This window comes from Camelus dromedarius, unplaced genomic scaffold (assembly GCF_036321535.1).
Source record: "Camelus dromedarius isolate mCamDro1 unplaced genomic scaffold, mCamDro1.pat HAP1_SCAFFOLD_186, whole genome shotgun sequence".
NCBI classification, from domain to species: Eukaryota; Metazoa; Chordata; class Mammalia; order Artiodactyla; family Camelidae; genus Camelus; species Camelus dromedarius.
The window spans coordinates 338,349-363,833 of record NW_026989854.1 but is presented as its reverse complement, the minus strand read 5'-3'; the positions used below and the strand labels follow the sequence as shown (position 1 = coordinate 363,833).

Here is a 25,485-nt window from a genome sequence, read left to right as displayed (position 1 = left end):
CTTTACAGATGAAGATATATATAGAGAGGGGTGGGGTGATATTGCTCAAAGTCACACAGCTAATAAGTGGCAAAGTCCATACCTCTGCTCCTCCCTCTGGCGTGATGCCCCAGCTGGGACGCCCACAGGGTTATCTCGTGCCTGCCTGACCAGTCCTTTACTGTCACTCATAACCCACAACACGGTCTGACCCTAGCCTGCCTTTTCAGCATCTTTTCCTTCCAATCTCGCAGGAACAAGGCTGCTTGGGCCACTTTATGACTTCCGGCTTCCCAAAACCTCCATGCTCAGGCTGGTCTTGCCTGTGCATCCTTCCCCATGCTCAGAGGCACTTCTTCCCCTGCAGGAGGACTTTTCCACTCTCCGCAGGGACACCCACTCAGGGGAGCCCTCTTCTTGCCCTCAGAATGGCAGGTGTCCCAGGCCACATCCTGAGCTGCCCCATTAGGTCTGCGGGTGCTCAGGTCTGCTAGTCAGACCAGCAGCCTCAGAGCCAGGAATTATGCCCGGGTCACCCTGCAAACCTACTGCCCACCTCACAGCCCCCAGCCAGCAGGCCACCTGGAAGTCACAGCAAGTGCCCCACCCAATCCAGAAGTCTCTTCATTTGCCGGCACCGCTGATGACTTGTCTCCAACCTTTGGTCAGTTTTGCAAAAAAGAGCACCTTCCACAGTGAACAGTGGGTTTTCGCTTCAGCTCCCATCCTTACTGCAAACGTCAAGGGAAACCAAAAGGCCTTTTCTCAACACTTTTCTGATGACACCCTTCCACCCACTATACTCATATGCTCAAGAAAATTGGGTCCACGTGATTTTGTTTCCCTTACGCTAAGTGGCTCAACACACTGTGTGATTTTTTTTTCCTTTTTTGAGGGTATTTGTACTCAGTTTCTCGGCTTTAATCTGTTTTTGTCTCTCTCTTCAGTATCCCAAGCAGTTACCACTTCTTAGCCACTTCAGCAGCCTCCCTCCCAACATCTAGTCTAGGAAATGAGCTGTGATGAGGGGCCTGGAGGCAGTCACAGAAGAAGCAACTAAGGGACAGAGAGGGGACATAGTTTGCCCAAGGTGATCAGCCTCAACCCCCAACAGTGTGTTTCACGTCCCTCTGTTTAACTCTTATGCTAAACAAGCTAACTTTTTGTAGATTATGGTTATAAACAGATGAGGTATCAAAATACATACAAGGACACACATCAACTCTAAGATGTTCATTAACTTCACTATTTTGTTTCTATTTTTTTTATTTCTATTAAAAAATAATTAAGAACCTCTGCAGTCAATATAGAAAAATGTTACTGGGTTTTAATCCAGAATATAGAGGTGTTGTGTGTCATTACTCATACTTATTTGTATGTTCACAAGACAAAATGATTTGAAGGTCTCTCTCCCCTCCTCCTACTCAGTACCTGCTCTCACCAGATCTCCCAGTCCACACATCTAACAGCCTTTCACTTCACCCACAGCTGAATTCATCAGTTTTCCCCCAGAGCTCCCTCTGCAGCTTTCCCTCCTCAGAGCACAGCAGGACCATCACTTACCTCATTAATCCACCCAGAAACCTGGGCCTTCCTCCATCCTACCTTCACAGACAGCATTCATCCTTTCATTTTTACCATCTAAACATGCCTTCAATCTGTTCGCTTTTACCCACTGACCGTCCCACCGCTCAAGTGGAAGCCACCAACACTGCACACCTGGACTCACGAGTCTCCCAAGTGTCCCCACAGCCGCTCTCACGTACTTGAGACAAAAGGGATTGTGTCACTCCCGCGGTTTTAGGACTCTTTTCAAACCCACTCTTCTTAGAAGAAACTCCCAGTTCTTCACCTGGTAAAGATCTTTGCCATCAAATTGTCAGCTCAGGGAGGGCAGGACACGCCCTCTCCCCTCGGCCCCTCCCTCTGGCAGAGCATCAGCTTGGGAGGACCTGCTGAGATACACCAGCCTGTATTCTAACCCTGGTCTTGAGTTCTTAGCAAACTGCTTCACTTATCCATACAAACCCAAGGTAGATTAGAAAGATTTTAGATGTTGAGCTAGACTATTGATTTGGGGATTTTGCACTAGCAACCTGCAAGTACATGTTCTAATGATTCTGTCTTCTTAAAACCACACCCAGATTTAAGGAGTATTTGTGGAATGTCTTCGGAGTAAAAGGGACTGTACTTTAACAGACTATATGTTTTATAACATGAACAACCCTGACAGGGTCACAAATGGAACCACCTCACAAGTGACAGAAGACAGGTGAGAGGCACAAAGCAACAGGTCACAGAGATGGTAAGAGCAAAGTTGTTTCTCCAACCCCCCAAAAATTTTTTGAAAGAACCGAAAACTCTGTATTTTGAAAGTAAAACACTATCATATAAAGAAATAAAATAAATAATCCTCTTCATCAGTGTTTCAAGATCTGACTGCAGAATTTTTAGCATGCCATACTGAATCCTAGCACAGAAAAATCAGATGGACTAGTGGTGAGTAAGTTCCAGGGAAACGGCAGCAATTCCTCCACTTGTAAGAGGACACACACTCAATTGTCGAAGGTGATTTTAAACCACATTCTGGAGAAATTCAGAAGATTCAGGCACCGATTCTAGATGGTGATGACACGGAAGGACGGGTTGGATGCATGCTTCTAACTGAGTCACCGGCATTCTTACACTGCAGGGGGAAATGGAGGCTCTCAGTTATGAGCAGAGATGTTCCTGTCATTTCTCCCAGGCCGTGCCTCGGGGACTCAGTGTCCTGCAGCAGCCTGGCCCCAGGCGAGGACCCGCAGCGTGGCCCACTCAACCAGGAGGGACACTGTGCTTGAGAAAGCCCATCCCCGATGGGAGAAAGAGGGGCTGGTGGGGTTGTGTGTAACTATAAATGATCATAGAAATACACCTGCATACATTCATTTGATACAATTAATATTAGCAGGCTATTTAACAAAATTTCAATTGTCAGTGTTAATTTTACCATTCCTTTCCTCTTGTCCCCTGCACTCTGAGACAGGCTTAGGCTCTCTCACACCTGCAGCTCTGATGCAATAGTTGTGAAGTCATTTTACTTTGCTGCAAGTGTCCTCGCTCCCCGTGTCGCTGTGACTGTCGTCTCTTAACAGAGTCAGATGTCTTCCTGGATCTCTCCCTGAGTTCCTTGCTCCTGCTTCTCAGATCCTGAGATAAAGAACAGGTGAAGACACATGACTAGAAAAGGCACTGTGGACTTGACCAAAGTCCTCAGTGACCCCCTAGGTGAGTGCTGCCCACCCCTTACCTTCAATTCTCAACGTTCTGCCCAGGGTGACATCCAGACAGGAAAGAGTCTTGGGCCCAATTAAAAGCTGTGAGGCTTGGGTGCAGGGAAAGGTGCAGGAGCTAGTTCTGGAGCCGGGCCCCTCCCCACCTCTGCTACTCTCTCCCCCGAGGCCCCGCCCCCAAGCCCCCAGGCTCCCTGATCTTCTGTCCTTCTCTTCTACACTACTCCAAGCCCTTTTCCCCTTCCTTTAGTCCCTGATTATCCCCAGCTGGAGTGATTTTTTCATCACAGCATCTAAAAAAATTTCCTACAGCTGAAAAAGAAGTCTCCAGAGGTCAATGCCCACATGGTGGTTCCTGAAGAGAGCCCCTGGTTAGGGGGACTCTCACCAACACTCACAGGGCATCAGACATGTTGCAGGGTCGACCACCCCCAACAAGAATTTGCTGTGACCCCTATGCCCGCACAGCATCCCTGTTCACAAAACTTTAGTTGGGCCACTTATCCGTTATTAAGAAGCAAAAGTAAAAAAATTGCTCATGTTTCTTACTAAAATTATCTATGAGGTGGAAAAAGAAATTGTAATAGAAAAGAACAAATTTGACTCCGTGTTAGATGTGTTCGTTTGTCTTTAAGCCTGTACCCTGTTTTCTAGGCTAAGACTTGTTATCTCTGCACCTTTTGTAAAAGAAAGTTGTCTTTAGCCTGAAATATCCAGGAGGGCCTATTCTGCGGGCTCTGATCTTTAAGGATGTTAGCTCTTCTACACTTATGTAGAGATGGCAAGTTGCAAAATAAAGAATAAACTTTGTTTTTTTGAGGTTTTACAGGGGTGCCATGATTTGACCCACATGGACAGCTGCAAGAACAAAGGATTCCAAGGAAATCAATTCGTACAGCAAGAAGTTTGCAACAACCAACCACACCCCCACCACTTTTTAGTATAAAAGGAGACTGAATTCTGACTTGGGGAAGAGAGTTCTCCTGGATATCAGTATGCCATCTTCTGAGTCTGCCAGCTTTTCAAATAAAGTCACTATTCCTTACTCCAAAAGCTCATCTCCCGATTTATTGGCCTGTCATGCAGCAAGCAGAACGAGTTTGGACTTGGTAAATAAATGACTGCATTAGAGGTAGTATGTCTCCACTGTTTCCTCATTTCCAGTATGTCACAACCAATCAATTTTATATGCTGTTTAACAACACGACCAAAAAACCTATTATACGGAATTGATTCCATGGAAATAAAATTATTTCTTCTCCTTCAAAACTTTGTTCTTTTCTATTTTATTTTGTTTTGGTTATTGAAAAGAAAATAAAAGTCAAATCATTTTATTTCACCTATTTTTTATAGCTACATATTGTAAATACTACAAAGATATTTAAATTGCAATAAAAATTGTTCATATATTAGTATAAAGATATATACACAATCAAAGCAGAGTAGGAAAGGAGTGGATATTTACTAAAAATCCACTGCACATCCAGTCTTTTACAAGCATATTCTGGAATATAAGCTCTATTATCCAGGGGTCCACCACCCCCATTCTCACTGCCGAGTCCCAGAGTAATCAACCTCCAAGGCACCAGCATAGAACCACGCGATCACTATTTTAGGTATAAATGAGGGAATTAGCTCTTTCAATTCTAAAACAGAAACCTTAAAATAAATACTGAACTTATTTACAAAGAAAATTGGACACAAAAAAGTACAGTTTCTCCCCCAAGTCACAAAGATAATTACTGGTAAAGGCAATATTTGAACTCATCTGCCTGATTCTAAAAACTAAGGTGGAAATCCCCTTCGACTGTGGAGGTCCAGCAGCACAGCCTATCACCCTATCTTTGTTCAGATCTAGCTTTAGACAGCCTGAGACAGCACCCCATTCCTATGGAACTCGAGGGCAAACGATAACAATAAGGATTTTATATTCAGTAGTTTCTTAGGTCTCATTTATATAAAGTGTCAGCAGGTCAGCAGAAAACTCTGGGAAATATGAGTGGGTCCAGAGCTTTTTGCTGATAAGAAACAATCTATCAGGACAGAGTGACCTTCCCATGAGAGGCCTCCTGGACATAAACTAAAGGCAGCTGAGCAATGAAAACTAGCAAGACCATGGAACTCAAGCAAGAAAGATCCCTGCCATCCCCCACCCAGTTGCCTCTTCACCCACATGGACAAGATGGCAGAAGACCCAGGTTCTTGTCCAAGTTACACCATCATGGATTCTCACCCATAAAAATTTATGACTCTATGCTGTCTTAAGCCATTTCCAACTCAAATATGATGACACCAATATCTCAGCAGAATGTCTATGTCTTCACTTTCTTTCTTCTATTAGGATACTATATCTATGGCCAAAAAGCAGAAATCCAATTAAAAACAACATGCACGAAGGCTGGTGAAAGTCTGCCTAAGAGACTTTGTTCTCACGCTCAGTGAATGAAAACTCAGAAAAAGTGTTCCTTCTCCCTCTGCAAGTGGGAGGTAGCCTGATTGTGTGTGTGTTTGTGTGCACGTGTGTGTGTGTGTGTAAATCAAATACAATGCATTCTGGGATGTGTACAGATTTTTTTTATGTTACTGTCATTTCATGAGGATGAGCCAACCTTTAAAGTAACTTGAATCTAGTGTTCTGAGAGAGTCCCAGGATCTTTTGATGGAGGAGGGGAAAGGGGAAAGGAAAGGAGGAAAGAAGTAAATGAAGCAAAGGAGTAAGAATACTACTAGGGAAAGGCAAGACTTTAATTTTGTTCCTACTTGCATCACACACAAATTAGGGACTGACTTTCCCCTATGTCTCGTCAAGCACTGAGTTGCAGAAGAAGAGGCGACAGCCCATTTCTCACTGAGATTGTGACTGTACATGGCATCTTATAGACACAAATTATTTACCCTGATCAAACACTCTAGCAGCAGGCCGTAATTCTCCTGTTTTGAGAGACAAGAAAACAGGAGTTCAAAGAGGATGTATAACTTGAGAAAAGTCAGAGGACCAGTAAACTAAAGAGGATGAATTCAAACTCAGATCTGAATGGAGAGTCTGATCTTCCCACTCCCAGGGCTGGAAAATCCTTAACAGACAGGCTTCCCAGCTCCCTGCATTGTTCCTGGCACCAAGCATTTCCCATGGCGATGGTCTCCTGTTCTCACAGACACAGTGCTCTGTGCAGCCAATAACCTCCATTCGACCTTGATCATATACCTGCCTCACTCACCAGGCTTCTCCATACAGACAGGAAAGCTGGCTTTCAAGTGCGTACAAAGCCACCCCTGGACTTACCTGGGCTCTTCAGTGGCTTTTCCAGCATAAAGGCAGCCATGAAAGTGCTCACAGTTTGTACATGAGCCACACTACCTCTCTCCATCTGTCTCCCCACCTATACTACTTAGCTATGACCATTTTGAGAATCTTGGAAACAAATTTTTAAAAACAGAAAAGAAAGTATTCTGTAACAAGTACTTAATACCTACAATTTTAAATGACAAGTTACAAAGTGATTATTTACAAATTGAATCTGCCTTCCTAGGTGTCAGTTTTAACAGTTAAAATATATAATAGCAAAAATTCTCACTTACAAAATTAACAAAAACATCAACAATAATCTGGAATAAACTCAAAAACAATGCCCATGTTGTACATGGAGAAACACAGGACTGTACTGAGGGGTAAAGTAAGAAGTGTGAATGCAGAGACATCAACATATTGTATGGAGGAAAGCAGTTTTGTAAAGATGAACGTTCTCTTAAAGATAATTCAAAACTTACTTAAAAATCCCATGACAGCTCTTATCTGTTTTTTTTTAACTTGAGCAAAATATTTTGGAACTCTTCAGGAATAATAAAGTCATAATACTAGACAAGAAAATTGGGGATGGAAAAAAGAATAAAAAAATCGCACTGTCATATATTAAATAAATTTTTACAATATGTAAGATATAGCACTGGAGTAAGAAAGTAAGACTGACAGAAATAAACCATGAGCTCAAAAAGAGACTCTAGTGTACATAAATATTTTTTACAGGTGGGATTTCAAATCAAAGAGCAAAGTATGAATTCAATAATTGTCTTGGGACAATCAGAGAATCACCTGGAAAAACCAAATTCTATTCCAGTCATAATGACCACAAGAAAAATTACAGATAGTGATGTAAATATTAGAAAGTACTAATAACAGCAAATACAACTCTTTGCTCATAGTAATTCAACTTCTCCTCACTATAACAAGTAGTATTATCATCTCCATCATAGAGATTAAAAAATCCTACAGAGGAGATATATACCATTATAAGAAAGTATTTCTAAGAATACTATCAAGGATAAAACCCAAAAAGAAGACATTTACTGTCTTAAGATTATTTTCGGCCACAACAAAAATAAACCTACTGAACAAAATGAAAGGCAAGAAATGACAAGAAAAAGCTCTGTGATATATGTTAATGAAGACAAGGGGTTAATGTTCATAACATACAAAGAGCTGTCACAAAGCAACAAGAAGCTCCCTCACTTAAATGTGTGCAAAGGACAAAAGGGATCATTCACCTTTTAAAAGTCAGATGGCTAATGAGTGAAAAATGCTCAATACCTCACTAGTCATCAAGTGCAAACTAAAACAATGAAAAAGCAATTTTGCTCATCATATTGGCAAATGTTTTTAAAAAATATTCTAGGTAGTGTCCATCTTTGAGAGAACAAACTGAGCTATCTTTTTGGAGGACGACGTGTCAATGGATATGTAAACTCTGAAAAATGTGTGTACACACAGACTGAACTCCATTTTAGGAATCGTTTCGTTTAGAAAAAAAATCAGTTCAAAAAGATGTACTCATCAGAGCATTTACACAGCACTTTTTACAATGGTGGGAAGAAAAGCTGAAGTGAAATCATATCCAGCGATAGAGAATTGGTTACATAAGTTATTCTACATCTTTTCATTCCCCGCAGGAGAAGGAATTTCTAGAGTCACTTGAAAGGAGCCTGTGATGTATGTAATTGTCACATCCAGGGACTAAATTTCCAGAAACCTTAACTAAAGGAATACTCATACAAGATCACAGGAATATTTGTACAAGAAGGACGCCAGTCAAACACCCTTTCTGACAGTGGAAAATGGAGAAAACTTAAGTATCCACCATCAAGACAATGATGCGGTAAATCAAGGCGAGCTGTGGGCACTAAGGGGCAGGCGTTTTGGTGTGGTCCAAGGCCTTGTCCACAGTACTCTCCCACCAAAGGTGTCCTTACACAAGAGACCAAATCTACTGCACATCAGGAGACCCCTCTACTCTATCTGAAAGGACCGGGTGAGTCTGGAGTGGGAGGACGTCTATGATATACACCTCAGTGAATAAACCGAGCTGCACAAAACATATAGTATGGCCTTATTTTTCAATAAAGCATATATACACACACATATACATAGATTTCTCATATACATGTATGTATGTGTATATATATATGACAGGCATAAAGGTCATGAAATATATACACCACATTGTCAGCAGTTTTTACTCTCAGGAAAAAAAGGGGAAGGGATGTAGGGGCCTTTCGGTACCACCACAGTTCTCTTTTCAGTATTTCAGTTAAATATACTTGGAATTTAAAAGTTTATTTAAGTCCGAAGTAAAATGGACGATGCCTCTACAAGACAGAATGCTATACTGGTCATTAAAAATCATGCCAGGGGAGAGAGAATACTGTAGAAAAATGTGTAATAAGCCGAATGGAAAATGGAGGTCTCCACACAGTAAACAGGCACAGAGTGCTCGCTGGTTTTTATGACAGACGTAATACACACTGATGAAAAGAACAGAAAATAGATGTTAAAGTGTTAATTATTATCTCTGAGTAGTGGGACCAGGATAGACACTTTTGTCCCATTTTTCAGACTTATTATATTAAATACACATTATTTTTCATCTGAAAAAAGCATTTTTAGATGTCTAGTACCACACATTGAAAAAATTACACTAGTACTTACAGAAATAACTAGGAGACACGGCAGCAGCGTCACACAGTGTAGAACGGGCGATCCTGATTAACATCGTGCAGTTACATAAGGACCCACAAAGTGAGAGCACCTGCTGTCATAGGGCGTAGCCCCCTTCTATTTGTCAGTTGTGTCTTCAGGGCTGAGGCAGTTCTGAGCACGGCCAGTGTCAGTGCTGGTGTCTGGATGGATGCCACTGGAGGTGAGGGCACCTGCAAGCCGAGAGGAAGAACAGAAATCATCCTCTGCTTTTTCTGTCTTGTTACTTTGTTACTTTTGAAGAGAGGTGTAAATAAGATAAACTAAATCTTCCCTACTAAAATTTCAGTAATGAAACCGTTTTTAAAGTGTTCACAACTTATATTCTGCCTATAACTGTCTTTTCAACAAAGCATCATATTTCTTAAATGTTAATTAACTCAGTTAATTAACTACCTGTTGAAACCTATTAAAGAACATGAAATGCACTATGTAAAATCACCACGCCTGCAGTGACTGGCACAGCTGTCTTGATAGCAGTGCAGTCAGCCCCCACCATCCCGTGGCCCTGAGCTCCTGATGCTGCTAAGAGAGCACGCTGCCACCTCAGATGGAGAGAAACGGTGAAAGCGTTTTCTGAAATCTACAGCACTGACAAAACATAACTGACATATCCCAGGCTCCTTTGAGGCTGTCATTTTCTGTTTCTGGCCTACACCCGTCAATGAGCAGAACCAACCCATTCCCGAGCCATGGGACTCACGTGGGAAGCAGTTTTGGAGAAATTTCCAGGTATAGAATGTAACCAACTATACATAGAACTCTGAAAAAAGAAAAGATGCAATACTCTGATTTTGGAAGAAACTCAACATATTCTCCTAAGCCTTAGTAGCTGGAAAGGCTGGGCATCTCCTAAGCCACTTATTTATTTCACAGCCAGTGAGCATCTCCCACAAACCCTGTTTCCCTGTGTCTGCTGGGAGCCTCAGGCACACTGTTGCTGTCGATCTTATAAGTCACAGGGCTGAGGCGCGTGTCTCACGCCTGCAACTCTCACACAGGCTCGCCTCCTAGCCTCACTGTCTGAACTTGGCCCCATTTTCTCACCTGTTAATTTGGTATCTGTTCTTCTGTAAGCTGCCTGAAATGCTTTTTGGAACAAGTCAGAAGAATCAGTGGGTAGAGTAATGGACAGATGGACAGGTGAGAGTTGGGGAGACAGAGTGACTCCAAGAAAAGGGGAACAAAGAAAATTTCCTATGCAGAACCCTCTTCTAGTCAGGGAAGAAAACCACCACGGAGAAGTGTGAAGAGGCAGGTGGCTTAGGACTGTTTCCTGGATTCCATGAAAAGTCACACCAAGAGATGAGAGGGTAGAACTATAAATAATAAAAGAAAAAAGCATGCATGCTTGAAAAATATATCTACAATATGTACTTTCTAAAGAATAGATTCAAATCAGCACGGCCCAATAACACAATCCTTGGGTATTTACAGAAGTGAGAATCCCATCTCCAAACCACAAGGCATCCCTTCGGAGCACTAAGAGTCTACACGGGACGGTCATAAAGCTGTCACCGCAAAAGCGATGCTATCCTGCCCTTACGAGGAATGAGCAGCTGTGCTCGGGCTGCCGACGCACGCCATTTACACCCCACAGCACCTCTACGGGAGAGGGACGCCTAGCGAGCCCCATCTCTGCAGGACAGAAAACAAGTCCGGGAGAGGCTAAGCCGACCTAACAGTTCTCCATCTCACAGGACTGGTCACTCCAGAGCAGGACTCGAACTCGGACCCACGTTTGTAACCGCAGTACTACCGTGATTTGTGTGCTTTTTGTGTGTATAATACATTTGTTTCCGGCATGAAAGGATATTTAACAAATGTTCGGTTGTCTTGTCTATCTCATTAGCTCACAATCTTTATATTTTTGAATTGTACTCTTTTCCCCTGGAGAAAGGAACGGAAAGAGCGGGGGTCAGAATGAGATGGGGCTCCATTCTTTATCTGTTACCTCATCTCATCCAGTCCCCAACCAGGGAGAAGGAGCAAATGTTCTCTTCATCTTTAAAGAGAGAGCTCCACTGATGGTGACTTACTCAACTCCAAAACCAAGTCTGGGAGAAGGACACAGACAGCAACCAGAGAAGTATCACCCGTAGGAAGGAGAAAAGAGCTCAGGGGAGGGCTCAGGGGGTCAGCCAGATTTAATTTCAATGGATAATATAATACCACAGACTAAAAATACATGCAGTGAATTTGCTATTTCTTGACATTTAGCAAGTTTTCATAGCCCGCATGAAACATTATCGTGAACTAGTTAAAGGAAGAGTACACACTCAGGGAAAATCAATGCCACAGGCAGGCTGAAACCCAGGCTGGAGGAAAGGAAGAGAAAAGGCATAGTTAAGAAGAGGGGAAAGTCTGGGAAAAAGACATCATCACAAGGACTCTCCAGCATCATCCAGCTATCATATAATCATTCATTCAAGAGAGAGTTACTTAGGTCCTATTTTGTGCAAGATTTTACACAGGGCAAAGCAAGAGTGCAGCGTCCATGGTGGCAGCAAGTGGCGGGGCTATAATACAATTCTGATCCTGGTACCTTGCACACTTGTACTCAGTATAAAGGCAAAAAAATAAGGTAAAATAATACTATGTAAACTCTACGCATTGTTGAAAAAAATTAAAGAAGACCTAAATACCTGTACAGACACACCACGCACATTCCTGGATCACATGACAACGCTCTTGGGATGGCAGTGCTCCCCAGAGCGATCTGTATACTCAACGTGGTCTCGATCACAATCCCAGCGGGCTCCTCTGCAGTAACTGACTAGCTGCTGCTACTATTCATATGGGAATTCGAGGGACTCAGTAACCAAAACGTACTTGAAAAAAAGAAAAAAATGAGAGGACTTGTAATTCTCAATTTCAAACCTTACAACTGTATCTCCAGGTGAGATTAGAGGCCATTTTTAAGTTATTACTGGGTTTATCCTTATTTTCAAAATTTTCTACAATGAATATACCTGTTAGAATAAGAAAAATAAAAAGTAAGGTATCTTGTAAAACATGCACAGTGATTCATTCATTGGGAAAAAAATTATTTTAACTATAAAGAGGTAAATATCTAGTGAAAAAGGACTACTTAAAAACAAGTGTGCATTTACAATTTTCATAAATTGAAAACTGAAAAGCACAAAAACATCAAGTTTCTAGGGAGACTAGTGAAACATATTAATAGTTATTTTCAAAAATTCTAATTGAACAATGAAAACTCAAGAAAGGGAAAATTGTGATTGACACCCAAGTGCAAACACATGGAGAGCAAACGCCTAGAAATCACAGTTCCTTTAAATCTGCTTCTAACTCAATAGGAGAGGAAATTCCTCACTTAGGGGACAGTGGAATCCCATACATAAGACAGGATACACAGTACAAACTGCAGTAGTATCGGGAGTGAATTTCTTAGAATTCTAATGTTACAACATTGCTGAAAAACTATAAAAACACTGACAGACAGATTAAAACACACAGTCATATATATTATATAGAAACATATGAAGTCTGCTCCCATGTTGCATAGAAATACAAACATATTTGTTCATTTATAGGCACTGATTACTTTATCCCAGATAGAATATTTCAACTAAAACAAAAAATCAATAATACACTCCTCTTGTCAAATCTACTTGATAAGTTACTCTGCTATGTAACCATAATGTGTTTAAGATAGATCTAAAATTAGTGAAAAATCTTTGTATGGTTTCTTGAATTGTTCTCAAAATTCCAAGCTTAATTTTAAAATAGATCTGAGCAGTATTTCTATATTATCTTTTCCCTTGTGAAATGAACAACACAGTCTGTTGTCAAAATTCTGTCCTTACAATGATTCACGAGCACCGTTTCCTAACAAAACTGCTGAACAGCAAGGCACTATCCAGACACTGTGACCAAATAAATGAAACACAAGGAAGACAGTGACCCTATCCTGGAGGGCTTATAATCTGTGTCAACAGCGGGTTTTTATTTGATTGGTTTGATTGGGTAGCAAAATAAAATCAATCAAGTACTTTCTGCTTTTAGCATTCTGTAAGTCATGACTGTTTTTAGTGTCATGAGAAGGAAAGAATTAAGCATGACTTGATTAGGTCAACTAGCAACATTCATCACTGGAGAGTGAGTAATAAAGAAGTTAACTGATAGAAATGCTTCTGCCTACATGAGACCTAAAATAAATCTACACTGATATCCGAAAGGAAAATGAGGAGATGAGGTCCCCAATGAGAAAGCAAACTAACAAGGAATCAAAAAAGGAAAGACGTTTTCATTAACGATTCCAGGCAGTAGTGGAGCATGGTGGTGAGGATCACAGATGTTTGGGACAAACATGAGTGTCTGAACTCCCACAGCACTGGGTAGCTGTGAAACTGATATTTCAGAGAAATTTTCTGCATCTCAGTCTTCTATCCATACACTGGGGACAACAACCGCACCCATCTCCTAGAACGGTCCTACGAATTAAGTTATTTTATGTATAAAATTTTAAATAAAATACCTCAGATTTTAAATAATACCCCAAAAGCACAAGGAACAAAGAAAACAGAGATAAATTGGAGTTCATCAAAATTTAAAACTTTGCTTCAAAGGGCACCATCCAGAAAGTGGAAAAACAACACACAGGAGAAATTTTTTTCAAATCATTTATCTGATAAGGAATTTGTATCTATAAAAAAAAAAAAGTACCTCCTACAACTCAACAATAAAAAGGCAACTCAATTAAAAGTTGAATAAAGTATCTGAAATGGTATTTTTCAAGGAAAATATACAAATGGCCAATAAGCACAAAGAAACGATGTTCAATATCTTTAGCTGTAAGGGAAATCAAGTCAAAATCACTAGGAGAAACCGCTTCACACTCACAACAATAGGTTATAATAAAAAAAAAGGGTAAAAAGCACTAATAAGGACACAGAGGAAGCGGAGCACGCAGCCCTTGCTGGTGAGGACGTAACACAGCGTGGCCACTTTGGAAAACAGCCTGGCAGGTCCTCAGAGAGTTGAACATTTGGTTTCTGAATGACCCAGCAACTCTGCTGTCTGGGCACAGACGTAAGAGAACTGAAAACAAATGTCCACATAAAAACTCCTACAGGAATATTCATGGCGACACTACTCATCACAGCCAAAAAGCAGAAGCAACCCAATTGCCTATCACCTGATGAATGGGTAAACAGTGGGGCCCAGCCATACAGTGGAATATTATTCAGCAATAGCAAAGCATAGAGTACTGACCCAGGCCACAACATGGACAAACTTTGATAACGTTACTCAGTGTGAAAGAAGTCAGTCACAATAGACGGTTCCACTTACATGAAGTGACTCGATTTAAATGAAATGTCCAGCACAGGCAAATCCACAGAGAGAGAAGAGTGGCTCCTTGGGGCTGGGGGAGGATGGGGAAGATGGGAATGACTGCTTATGCATACGGGGCTTCCTGTTGGGGGAATGAAAATATTCTAAGATTAAATGGGATGCACAATTCTGGGCATAGAGTAAAAACGACTGTATATTTAAATGGGTGAATTGTATTAAAACTGGTAAGAAAAAAAGCACCTCGGGCCAGTACCTTCCCTAGTAAATGCAAATTGCTAACTTTTATTAGAGGAAGAAGAAACTGCCCTCAGCATGAAAGTAGGAGATCAGCAAATGTGAGTTAACCGAAATTGGACAAGAGCATTTCACTTGAAACAGTTGCTGAGTGTACACGAAATATTCAGAAATAGGAAAATCTGTTTCACATCAGGAAGAAGCATTCTGCTTCAAATGCAGATCAAGGATTCGGCAAGCCCAGCTGCTACAAATGACCAGAGAAGAAACCTGGTTCTTAAAACAAGCACCAGAGCCAACAAGGAAATGGTAGTGAGGAAAGCAGGCGGCCGACTATCTGGAACAGTTTGCTACAAATAATTTCTCCACTGAAAATTTAAAAATAAAATGAAAGTGATAAAATGCTCTGTTGACCTCACGTGAATGGGCTTCCTTCGGTGCTCGACTGTTCTTTAACCCCGATTGAGAGACTCAGGAGAATCAGCATGTCTCCTGGGAGTCCGCAAAGGACTGCCCACCAGCACGCTGACCACCATCACATCTGCCAGGGTTGAATTGCAGAGAAGAGACCAACTTCTTAAAGGCACAGGAAATGTTGACAAGGGAAGAAAAAGCTGCAGTCAGTCCTGGGACAGAGGCCCTCTGAGCAGAGGCCAGAAGGCTGTAGGTGAACTGCAGTGGCCGTGGGACAGGAAGGGACCATGGGGAGCATATCTCAATTCTCTCCTCTCTCTCCATCGGGTAGGAGAGATAAACCTGCATCCTTCTCACCTGGAACTGTGGGTTGGCTGGCAGATGTCTTACCGACATGGAATGATTATTCAAGTCTCTGTGGAAAAAGTCAATAAATCGAGAGGGAGTAGGGAGCCAACTCCACGAGCCTCTCAATTGCACCCTTATTTATTGTGTATAATCAAAGGAAAAATTCATTAACAATTGTGTGATAGTAATAGGAACTTCGGGAAAGACAGTATGAAGCAGAGATTGTAGAATACACAATGAGTACAAAGGATTAGTGTATCTTTAGGGAAGTCATGGGGTGAGGGGAGCAAGATACATTTTCAGACATGTGAATTACAAAGCAGACCACCAGACCAGCCAGGTCCTTGTTCTGTGGATCATAGACTATCTAACAGCACACAAGCTCAGCGTTTATAGCTGAGGGCCTCGGTCCTTGCTTTGCAACCAGCAGAGTGCTATCTAAAAGCTCAACTATGCAAGCAAAGCATTGTCTCTGCTTTTTAAGGCAAGGAGACTGGAGTGAGGATGTACAGGCACTTGCTTGCAAAGCAGTTTTTAAGCATATATTTTTCTTCTTAAAGTTCACAGGAGGCTGGTGTGTGTTACAATTTGTTAAACCAATCATGGGGTCCCACATGGAACCATTATGGGGGACACCCTAGGATGACAAATCCTGCCTCTGGGTCTTTTCCTGCCATCTTCAGCCACTCTAGCAGGGTCTAGGCACATCCGTGAATAACGATCCTACAGAACTACCCACACTCTTAACTCCTGGTGCTTGAAACTTAATTTTAGCTCTACACAACTTACCGTAGAAAAGTTTCAGAAATAAAAGATATAATATTCCTTTTATATCTCATCATATTACTGATTTTTCTGATTGCTCTAAGTTGCTTCTACTTGGTAAAGCACATAATTCTGCAGGTGAATTCAGTAATTTCCATTGGGCATATCTAGCCATTTTGGGCTCTCTAACTTCTATTGGTCAAATACCGATACACTTAATTTATTTCTTTGTTTATCAATTTCAGCCAGGAGGAGAGGGAGTGTCACTCTTTTCCTCAGCCCACCCTCAACCCTTTTCTCATCAACTCAGGCCTCCTGAAAACAAAACAAAGGATTTGTTTCCCTTCTACTCTTTCCACAAAACCAACAGGAAACATCAGCCTGGAGAAAGAATTCAACACAAATGTTAAAACAAAAATCTATAAACCTGGAGCAACTCCATCTCCGAATCATGATACACAATGACATGAGAGTAAGTGTGTCAGGCACAAAGCAGGTGTGAGCCTGACCACCTGATTTCTATTCTTCAAAGGAAGGAAGGTTTTCATATTTTTTATTATCATACTTTGTCATTGTTTCTGATTATGCCAAAAAATAGTTTATGAAAGAATTATGCACTGCAATAACAGATTACTATTGTATCAATTATAGAAGGCATTCAGAGGGGATAGGAAAAGCCACCTCTGTAAAAAATGCAAAATTTCTTCCCCTGTTAAGAACACGTATACAAAATGCAACAGAGAATTCAAATTCTTGTGGAGAGGAGCAAAAGCCACAGAACCAAAGCAAAGTCAATAGAATGAGTTAATTCAGAATTCACTGGACAAACATGCTCAATGCATTCAAATAATTTTAAAGGCACACTGCAAACCATTCACTTAATGATCTGCAGGCTAGAGGAAGCATTTCCCGCTTTAACAGACAACAGAAATCAATAGGGTGCCCCAACAAACAAGGACCAAAGAACAATCAGGTTTTTAACAGCTCTGATAAATCAGCATGTTCTAAAGATCAAAATCCAGAAATTTTAAACATTCATTCACACCACAATGAAACAAGCACTTAAAAAAAAAAAAACAAAGGAACTAAGCACATAGATCATGTGCATAGATCAATGAGGACTTCATGTACCGCTGGAAGAACACGCTATAGCCTTTTACTTGAAAAATAAAACTACTTTTAATGATAACTGCTAAAACACATTTCATCATTCATGTTGCCTTGAAAAATCTGAGGCACTTGTATCTGATCAGAAAAGCAATTCTGGGTAATAGTAGGTTACAATTCAGTGCCAGTTTGCTTTAGAAGAAAAGAGAAAAAAAAGCTACTGTTTCTCATATCCTGCACAAAGTGTGAAGTGCCTCCCTGCCTCTTTCTCCTCCCGTTTTCTGAGCTCATGCTCCCCAACCCTTCTGAAACAAGTATGAGAAACTCTTATTCCCACAAATATGCAAAATGACAAAAGAATATCAATTTATTTGTGTAAATATATGCCTATACCTTGAACTGTAGGAGAAAGGTATCAGAAGTCCATATGAAACTTATTTCTAGATTCCTGAAATCACACACACAAACGTTCACTCAGACACAGACACATACCCCCTGGATTACTGGGCACTTCACAAGTTTAGGAATTCCAACTTCTACAAGATAACTTTGTAGTTAGTTTAAAATACAAATCTGTCAGCTTTTGAAAGCCTTGATCATCTGCTAAACCATCCAAATATCAAAGAGATCCAATTAGCTTTCTCTGTAGAATGTAATTTCACTTGATGGCAAAACAGACCCTAAGAAGTACTGGATCAAAGATTCGTGTTTATCACTACCTATGATCGTTTTTAAGCACATTAACAGATTCAGAAATGTATGTCTCAACAACATTTATTCTTATTGAAAAAGCATACGTGTTCAACTCTCTATACAGTGACTAGGTCCCATGATGGTGTTTAAGAGCTATTTTGTGTATTGAAATATTTATTTTCAAGTGCAGACAAGGAGGGTGTGTATTACTCAGTTGTAGAGCACCTGCTTAGCATGAACAATGTCCTGGATTCAGTCCCCAGTACCTCCAAAAAAATAAATAAAAATAAGTGCATATTTAAAAATAAGAATAAAGTTATATAAAAAAAGCAGACTAAAAAGCACTGCAATCTATGTGCTACAATTATACTAAAAAAAAAGTGTTTCTTTCAAATATTGACTATATGCCAATCACAGAGACAATCACAAATCACACCTGAACCATCACGTGTGATTCTCAACAACCCTAAGTAGACACGGATGAGAAACCCGGCACTGAGGATGAGGAGACGGAGCTCGGAAGATCCGGGGACTCTGACCGTCCTGCTCCCCGTGACACCACGTCAACCCAGGGCAAGCTCTGACAGACATGCTCTGAGGGGACACCCAGCTGCATGGAACCTTGGGGCATTGGGGAGTCCCAGAAAACACCAAAAATTGTTCAGTGAAAAACCAGCTCAAATATATTACACTTTGCCACATCCTTTAAAAAGGGAAAATGACTGAGACCTTTTTGATACCTCCGTGTCCTTTCTGCCATCATCAATTATTTGCCCTCTCAGGGTGACCAGTGATGAACTGGACCCCATATGAAATGCACTCAGATGGAAGAGCTTTTAAAGTTATTTTAAGAAGTTTGTAAGACCCTGTCAATGCCTCACACAGGTGGTCATCCATCACTTCTCACCTGAAATCACTCCTTTTCTGCTTTTTAAAATCCCTTCATCTAATCCAGGCTTTTCAACAGCAAAGAAGCACCTCAACCACAGACACTGGACAGCTTTTCACCAAACGGGCTCGAACAGCCCATTGGACTACCTGGAAACCCTTTTCTTCTATTAAAACCACTTCCAGGTACTTCATCATTTTCTGATTGGTGGACTTGGCCTCTGACTGGCCTACTCAGAGAGCTCCCAGCCTCACATGCGGGGGTGGGAGAGGACCCTGCTGTTGGGGGAAATCAGTGAGGAAGGCGGACATACTCCCGCCAGGTCTGCAAGGGTAGAAGTGCCACAACGTGCTCAGAAATTATACCGTCATCACCCCTGGGCTCCCATGGACTTGTTTCACATTAACCAAACTCATGACACACTGATGAAAGAAAACCAGAAACTTAACTTATTAATGTAACAGAAGACGTGAAACTATGAACCAGACTGAAATATCAGAGTTCAACCATGAGTACATTTTCTCAATGGCCTAATCACAGGGAGGCAGTCACATGGCAAGCATGGACAGAAACAGAGCAGGAAGGGTTTCTAGATTAACTCAATGGGCTAAATTTCTGTTATAAGAACTGATCTACTGCCTGGAAAACAAATAACGCCAATCACGATGCACTCTCTGTGGACAGTGGCCAAGACATGACTATGAGCATCTGTGTAACTCTCCTTTCCCTGTCCTTTCTGGGCTAACATATGCACAGAGGTACAAAGATTCAGGGATGCAGATAACTCTAAACACCCAAAGCCCATCTCTGGGAGCCTCAAACCAGTAAGCCAGGGTTTAAATACCAGCTCTGCCACTTACTATTTCTGTGATTTTGGCCAACTTACCCTCTGTGTGCCTCAATTTCCACACTGTGAAACTGGGATAACAATCAAACCTTCCTTACTCGCTTGTTGAGAAGATTGAAGGATTCATTTCTGTAAAACTCTCAGAAAAGAATATAGCACATTTTGGGTGTTCAACAAATGTCAACTTAATATCAAAGTGATTTACAAGTCTCCCTTCTAATCATCTTATGTGTTTCCTGGCTAGTCTAAGTCCCAAAGAAAATCCTTATTTCTCCTTTTATAAACTCTTGGGGAGGACCCTTCTCTTCCATCCCACCACCTGTTTAAACCGAGGGAGGGAATGCCTCCTAACCACTCCTCTGGGCCATGGAGAGTGCTTCTCCATTCACACCCCTGGCCCCTGGCCAACAGCTAGCCCTCCTCACACTAACAGAGTGAGGTGTGAGTCCAGGGAGACAAGCAGGGCATTTGAAACCCTTCCTTTCTCTCCAGTGTTGATCACCATTGGGAAGCACTTGGAATGCTCGGCTCCATGGCAGGACAGCCTTGTGCATGAACGGGCAGGTCCTCTCAAGAGAAGGCTCGCTGTGTCACAGAGCTACATGGGACAGGGTGAGTCTCTAATTCTGGGACACAGTATCATGACACGCATTTTCCCACAGCCCTGAAGTTCATGGAGAACGTGGCTTCATCAGTAACAAATAAGACATTTATCGCCTGCCTACTCTTTTGTGTCATCTCTCAGTTGGCTGCTGGAGACAACATGTGTATAAGTATTGGATCCCTTTAAGCCCCAAAATATATGAAGTAACAAAGAATTCTGTGGCTTAACGTTGGTTCAGGGCGACTGTGTAACAGTTCTGACTCTGCTGATGCTTAATTATGGGTATAGGAACTAAGGAACCTCCTCAAATATCTTTCAGCATAAAACCAGCTTTTCTTATTTTCCTGTTTCTTAGTAATTGCCAAAGACTCTCAAATGATGGCTTCACACAAAAAAGCAGCTAAAGTTTATGAGCCCTCTTGACATACCCACTGTGGTAAACACTTTACATAATTTCTAATTCTCACAATTCTACAAAGCAGATATGAATGTCCCCATCTCACAGACGAGGGAAAAACTCAGAGCAAACTGACTCAGGCTCACGTGGCTCAGTGGCAGCACGTGCACGCAAACCCAACTCAAAAATCTACACCCCTTCGTATATGTACCAAACCTCCTACCACCAATTAACACACAGCGGCGGAGTCAATACTCAGGAACTCAATACACTTTTCAGCTTTAAGGTGCTCCAGAGGCCGCTTCTAGCTGTTTTATAAAATCCCGGCTCACTGACTTCTAACACTGGAAGAAAAGACCGATTTTGCCATTGTTTGCACAGCAAGTCTGAAATGTTCACAGCGAGATGACAGAATAAGTCTAAGACATAAGCAGAATAATTTTTCCAGGTAGACAGACATAATGGACATTGTGCTATTCTGAAGCACTAAGCAACGGAATCAAAACAAAATAACATTTGTTAAGCCTTCTTTTGCAAAAGGAATATTAAGACTGTTAGAAGGTGCAACAGCGCCACCTATGGCTAAAATGACCTTCCAGGTTGCCGGGAAAGATGCAACACAAAAATTGCCTGTAGGATCAGAAAAGAGAATCAGATAACTAAAAGCTTATGTAGCACATACTGCACTTTGCTTCGGGGGAAGGGAAGGGTATTCAGTATTTAATCTGATATTGCTAATACTCCTGAATATAAACAAAAGACATAGGTTCATGGAAACTCATCTTAGAAGAGGAAAGAATCCAGTCCAGCCACTTCATTTTACAGGAGGGGAAACTGAGACATGGGTTCTGTCCTGCAATCGGCAGCAAAGCTCTCCCAGGCCTCATGTCTTGCACTGTAGCATAAACCAACAGATCTGTACTAGGCCTATATTCATAACAGTCACGTTTGTATTTTTCCAACAGTAGGTTATCTAAGTATCTTGCAAAATAATTCTCAAAGAGCCAGGATATCATACAAGATTGATGAAATACAAAAATATTTATTTACATAATAAAACAGCATGAGCTTTATTCTATTAAAAAAGTGACTTGTTAAATCAATGTTTTGATATTTTAAACCTGTTAAGAGTGCAGGAAAAAAAATCAAAATTTTGCTTAATCACAAAAGAGAGAAGCTTATTCCCTGAAAATGATCAATGTGGATTTTACTAAACTTAATGAATCTGGTCAGAATCCCACGAATTTAAATGTCTGTGTGGATGGTTACACGGCAACATGAATTCTGAGTTGTAACAATAAATATTCTGTGTAAGTAATATTCAAGGTCGTCTGATTAAGGCAATTTAACTAGTCCCTGTCTCACTAGTATGATACAGATTTCATTAAAACTTCATACTACACTAAAAAAAAAAAATGAATCCTTGTTACTTTAAACCATATTCAAATATATCATATATATAAATATTATAAATATTAAATATGCATCAGAAATAAGTGACACTTTTTAGTATTCAGAGTTGATACTTCTAAAATATCTGTCATTCTGACAGCACATTTTTATTAAGCACCTCTTGGGTTCTTTGTATACAAGGCGTCTAACTCTCACAGTCAGACAAGTTAAACGATATTACTCAAATTTCACAAATGAGGAAATGTACTTAAGCCATGAAAACAACTTACATATTCACCATCAGGAAAGAAAAGAGTAAAGATTTTACTTATAATATTCACTGACAATCTTTTCTTCCATATTAAGACTACATAAAACCAATTCAGTCTTTGTAAGTATTTCTGTCAATAAGGGCCACTAGAGAAAAACAAGTAACATCATTAACAGTGGTCGGACTTTCAAAGCCCACTTCTCTTTGGCACTATAATTGCTTTTAATGTTTTGTTTTTTGTGCTAACAGACCACTAAATTAAAAAAATTAACTTTTTAAGTAATTACCTGAGAATTAAACATTTGTGAAAATGTACAATTTTAATTTGACACTCTGTCTCACATTCTCACTGGTATCTCTCCTTTGAAGGCCTCATAAGGCTGAGATCACTAAAATCGGCCATTTATGGAGTCACAGCAGTTCGGGTAACCACTCAACGGGAGGCTGATTAGAGGAGCAATTAAGAATGCATCCTGTGCAGCCTGGGTTCCAGCACCGAGCTAGCCACCGCCAGCTGCGTGTGATTTGGGACAAGCTGCTCCATCTCTCAATCCCTCAGCTGCAAAAAAGGAGACACTGATACCTACCCTCAAACACCTGCTATGAACTAAAACATGAGGAAAGCATTTTAGTGTTAGGTAGGTGTCCACTCAGAGCGAGTTTGGTCATTATGATGATGAGGATGGCTGTTAATAAATTAAGCTAGACCAAAAGGGAGAAATCACCTTAAAGGAGAAACATTTTAATTCAATCAGCATTTCCTTTTGGATGGATTGCAGAATGTTCTATTGATGTTTTTAATAAACCAAGTTTTGTCCATTAATTATAGATTTACAGGTTCATGGACAAGTCTCCAGAAAAAGAATTAGAGGCCTCTAACCTCTGAATACTAAGAAAGTAAATTAAAAAAAAAATCATTTGGGAGATTATACCTCATTTGGGAGAGTATGTGCTTAGCATGCATGAGGCCCTCAGTTCAGTCCCCATAAACTCCATTTAAAAACTTTCTTTTTTAAGAAATGGAGAATTAAAGCAAAAAGATGGAGGAATACAGAATTTTTTAGAGACTCATCTCAGATTTAAGACGGGGAGAAAACATCCATTTCTCAGAGGAAATCTTCAGAACTATGTAAACAGGATCTGAGATGTCTAGTCTTCTAACATTATTCATGAATTCATATTACCAAGTCTTAAAACTACCTGATAACCCACAGAGGTGATACTGATCGTAACACCTGCCAACACGGATCGAGCTCCCGCTAGGACTGCTCTGTTCTGACATCTCTGCTCCTGAGGCCTGACCAGGCTGAGAGCACTAAATTCGGTCATTCATGAGCATCTCGTGTAAGTCCTCCATGTGTGCTTCTAACTCTCCCCTCACCAGCCCCTCTGAGGGAAGCACTGTTATCATCATCCCCACCCGCAGATAAGGCCACTGAGGCACAGAGTCTAAACCCTTTCCAGGTCACATTGGCATTAAAGGACGTCTGTATTTCTGCTGTTTTGCTTTTGACAAAGTAATCTGAGATATCAATTCAAGGGAGACTGTTAAATAGTCAAGTCTGTCAGGTCTTCACCTCAAAGAGCAGATACTATAAATTCCTGATGTAGGATGAGGCTGCCGCCACAAACTGACTCAGCTTGAAATTAATATCCAAGATGAAGCAGCGGATTCACGTAAATATTCACGACTGTCAACTCCGCTCTCGGGTCTGGGCCCTTCACTGCCTGAACGGGGGTGAAATCCCCACCCGTGTCAGGGAGGGACGCGCAGCTCTTCCGGGACTCACCCAGGATTCACGGGCTGTTTCCCCCCACAGGCTGTCCTCAATGATTAAAAAGCTCTCAAGATTTTTACACCATGCAAAACTAAAAGACATTTCTGCAGATGGAGCACTTTCTCAGGCTTAAACCTTTTTTGCCTACACTCAGCAAGGGGCAAAAAAAAAAGAAACATGACTCTACAAAGTCTCTGACCCTCACCACTCACGGGAGTAGAACGGCCACAGCAGCAGATGAGTCTTCTCATTGCACGATGAGAACAAAATAAAGCCGCCCCAACCACAGGCACTCCCAGAGACAGAGCTCAGCAGTCTTCTGCACACTCACAGTTGTGCAGCCCTCACCACCATCTATTTCCTGAACACTTCATCACCCCAGAAGAAACCCCCTGTCACTATCAGTCATTCCCTAATCCCCCTCCACCCAGCCCCTTTCAACCATCACCTGCTCTCTGCCTCTGCATGTGCCTTTTCTGGGCATTTCAGATCACTGAAATCAACAATATGTGGCCGTTTGTGTCTGCTTCCTTTCACTTAAAATGCTGTTTTCAAGGCTTGTCCATTTTGAAGTGGTATCAGCATCTCTCTCTCTCTTTTTTTTTTTTTTTTTTTGAAAACGTTAAAGTTTATTAGAAGGTAGTAAGTACTATCAAAAAGAGTACGGTGGAGCATAAGTGATTGGGTTTCAAAGGGAAAAGTGCGTGTTGAACAGTCAGGGAGGAGTTCCCAGAACAGGTGGCCTTTTTCATTTTCCTCTTTATTTGTTTTTTCTTTTTTATTCACTCTTACATGTGAATAATGTTCCACTACATGGAGATACTACATTCTGTTCTTCCATTCAGCAGCTATTTATGAATGAAGTCCAGTAGAATGAGTGTAAGAAGTGACTACCATGGATGGCATTTAAGCAAAGGGCAAGACGTGCTTTCAAAAAACAAGCCAACAAACAGAGGCACAAGGAAATTCAGTGCGTTTCTGAGCAAAGAGCATGCTTGCTTCGGCAGGACTACCGTGCAGGGCTGGGGCGGATACTGGCAAGTATCACGGTGAGGGAGTCACCTGAGAAGGCTCCCCACTGCAAGCAGCTCAGCCAATTCTCCCTCACACTGTATTGTTAGAGCCATGTTTCTAGGTTACTCTTATTT

At 41.2% G+C, this 25,485-nt stretch overlaps 1 long non-coding RNA gene across 1 annotated transcript in view; it reads right to left on the bottom strand.

The window, feature by feature from the left end:
- Window positions 1-2,378: 2,378 nt before the first annotated feature.
- Window positions 2,379-25,485, bottom strand: part of LOC135320949 (uncharacterized) — a 101,962-nt gene continuing 78,855 nt past the window's right edge. Inside the window, exons 9-13 of the long non-coding RNA XR_010380313.1 lie at window positions 11,925-12,110; window positions 9,983-10,042; window positions 9,232-9,452; window positions 2,969-3,168; window positions 2,379-2,665 (exon numbers count right to left, since the gene is read on the bottom strand). This is a non-coding gene — a long non-coding RNA (uncharacterized LOC135320949). The remainder of the gene's footprint in view (window positions 2,666-2,968; window positions 3,169-9,231; window positions 9,453-9,982; window positions 10,043-11,924; window positions 12,111-25,485) is intronic.